This window comes from Homarus americanus, unplaced genomic scaffold (genome assembly GCF_018991925.1).
Source record: "Homarus americanus isolate GMGI-L3 unplaced genomic scaffold, GMGI_Hamer_2.0 scaffold30535, whole genome shotgun sequence".
NCBI lineage: Eukaryota > Metazoa > Arthropoda > Malacostraca > Decapoda > Nephropidae > Homarus > Homarus americanus.
In genome coordinates this window covers 13,034,129-13,037,338 of record NW_024732440.1, presented here as the reverse complement: position 1 = coordinate 13,037,338, position 3,210 = coordinate 13,034,129, and the positions used below count along the sequence as shown (strand labels likewise).

Sequence of the window (3,210 nt, the reverse complement as noted above, 5' to 3'; positions counted from 1 at the left end):
GTTTGTTTATTTCCAAGGTTCAAGGTGATCCACGAGGGACGCCAGTCAGGTGATCCAGATGTGTCTCGGGGGATCCAGACGGGTTTCAGGTGATCCACACGAGTCCCAGGTGATCCAAGGTCGAGTCATCTCCCACGTGTACTAACATCCTCTTACAGTCCACACTTTACGAGGTTGTCTCACGTAAGAATATTAAAAGGCATTATTACTACTTGAACCTCACATGCCTCTCCCCTGTCACGTGTTACGGTCACATACATACATTACAGTGACAACTATATATTAACAGTTGTTTTTGTTACGGCTGAGCCATCTGGTAGTAGTATATGTTATGAGTGTTGCATGTTGTTGTGTGATGTTACCATTGTATTACGTGAGGGTATTAGTTTTCTTTTGTTGTGTAACGCGAGTATAATAATAATAATAATAATAATAATAATAATAATAATAATAATAATAATAATAATAATAATAATAATAAATGAAACTAATCCAAGTGGGTAGAAAGGATTGGGACGAATTATTTGTTTTAATTAACCCAACACAATTCGCCTACTCTTCAGTTGCCTCCGTCAGACAGGAGTGAGTGAGTGGAACGCCTCGGTGTACCCCAGGCGGGCAGGTACTGTTACGAGGCGGGTCATTCATCACGACTTGCTGGCGACAACAAAAAAGACGCCATTACGTATTGCTCGTCCACTTTTAGGTCCTTCTTGAAAGTGAAAGGGTAGAGCGACACACACACACACACACACACACACACACACACACACACGTATACGTGCGCGCGCACGTGCTCCCGGGAAAGTGTTTTTTTTCCCATGACTTCTGTCTCTACCTCTTAACAACCGCTATAAAAAAATGACGAAGTCCACGCGTAAGAGGGTAGGGCGTGTGTTGATTGGTCATTTGCCCTCTGTGATGTATTCCATATCACTATTGGGTGAGGTTTATGATTGGAATTGAGTTTGGTTATCTTGTGACTAGTGTGAGGGGAGGTTGAGGTTGGCTAGACCGATGTGGATGGGTTATACATTAGGAAAATTCATGATGGACAAGTAGCCAATCAACACACATCTTGCCCTCAGAGACGTGGGTTCAGCCAGGTCTTGCTCACTAACCAGGCAGCCACCCATCACCTGAAAAGTCACCCTCAGTTCATTTCGTGGGGCGAATGTAAATGTTGAAAGTATATCGGGTCCATCACCGTGAAGTCCAGCTGAGGACTTTTTTATACGCCTTCCTCACTGTGAGACACCCGGAGGCATGTACCACGAAGGTCTGACGGCGGGTTTGATGCTATGGGGAACATTTGCTTTATCTGTTAATCGGGTGATGGTCGGCGCCTGAGCACAAAGGTAGTGGTAGTTTCAACGACGCGGAATGCGAGGCTTGGACAGGCTACCAGGTGTTTCAGTGACGCGTCTAATATTACGGTCCAGTGACGTTTCAAGACTTACTAACTTACGACATTTGTAAGTGACCAGCTGATTATCAATCACATTGTCTTATAAGAAAAAAATATTAACCACACTAACGCTAACCTAACCTAACCTAACCTACCATAACCTAACCTAATACCATTTGGGGAGATAAGTTTAGGTTAGTTTAGCGTTAAGATGGTTAATCCTAAGGTGAAATAAGCTGGGGTAGAGATTCTTCAGGTGATCCATTTTGTTTTCTTGTTTATTATTTTGATTAATTTTAAGACTTGTGTATAAAATAGATACTGTATGACCGTGTGGCCTAATGGATAAGGCGTCGGACTTCGGATCCGAAGATTGCAGGTTCGAGTCCTGTCACGGTCGTGTCAAGTTTGGGGAAAGTTTTAAATTGGATAAAATCATGGCTCACCGATAGAACGCTGAGGGTCAGCGTAGATGGTGTTCAATCTGAGTGGGGCCGTGTAACCAGTGGGGTTCCCCAGGGGTCAGTACTGGGCCCACTCTTGTTCATAATCTACATAAACGATCTAGATACTGGGATCAGCAGTGACATAAGCAAGTTTGCGGATGACACCAAAATAGGGCGGCAGATTAATTCAGGGCAGGATGCAAATGCATTACAGGAGGATCTAAATAAACTGCAGGGGTGGTCTGAAAAATGGCAAATGAAATTCAACACCAGCAAGTGCAGCGTACTTAATATTGGAAGAACAAATACTGACAATGTATACAGCCTTAACAACATCAACCTAGAGAAGTCGACTTGTGAAAGAGACCTAGGGGTACTTGTAAGCCCGGACCTACGGCCTAGAAAACAGTGAGTTAATGTTCGAAATAAGGCAAACAGAGTATTGGGTTTTATATCTAGAAGTGTAAGTAATAAGAGTGCAGAGGTCTTATTGCAACTATATCTTGCACTAGTCAGGCCGCACCTCGATTATACGGTTCAGTTCTGGTGCCCTTATTATTGAATGGATATCAATTCACTAGAGTCGGTGCAGCGAAGAATGACGAAAATGATTCCGGGACTTAGAAACCTTCCATATCAGGATAGGTTAAAGAAACTTAACTTGCATTCCCTAGAAAGACGAAGAGTGCGGGGGGATATGATAGAAGTATTTAAGTGGGTGAAAGGAATCAATAAAGGGGATATAGATAAAGTTCTTATAATATCCGAGCAGGATAGGACTCGGAGCAACGGATTTAAGTTGGATAAGTTTAGGTTTAGGAGGGAGATAGGAAGGAACTGGTTCACAAATAGGGTGGTAGACGAGTGGAACAAGCTTAGCAACTTTGTAGTAAGTGCTGGAACGCTGGAAAGTTTCAAAAGGAGGCTAGATAGATTCATGGATGATAGAGAGTGGTAGTAACTCTCGACAGGAGCTGCCATGCACAGGCCAACCGGCCTATTGCAGACTCCTTATGTTCTTATGTTCTTATGTACTGAAATTATTTATTCTTAGACCATATTGGACTTAACATGAAGTACTTAGTCCGTATGGGACCCAGTAAGAGGTACTGTCCCACCCAAAAGTTCGTTAACTCTCCCAGCCAGCTATTGCTGCACTGCCTGCTTCACATGTTTGAAACTGTCTCAGTACCAACCGGAACATGAAACCGATACGAATGAATCTAAAGGTTTGAAGTAACAGACTCAAGTTCATACATCTGAAGCAGGCAGTGCAGCAATAGCTGGCTGGGAGAGTTAACGAACTTTTGGGTGACACTGTACCTAGACTGCTTTGCCCCTAGCATGGACAAAGGC

The 3,210-nt window shown here is 43.3% G+C and overlaps 1 non-coding gene across 1 annotated transcript; it reads left to right on the top strand.

The window, feature by feature from the left end:
* Positions 1-1,735: 1,735 nt before the first annotated feature.
* Trnar-ucg lies at positions 1,736-1,808 on the top strand. Its single transcript has one exon. It is a non-coding gene; the product is annotated as a tRNA-Arg (tRNA).
* Positions 1,809-3,210: the final 1,402 nt, after the last annotated feature.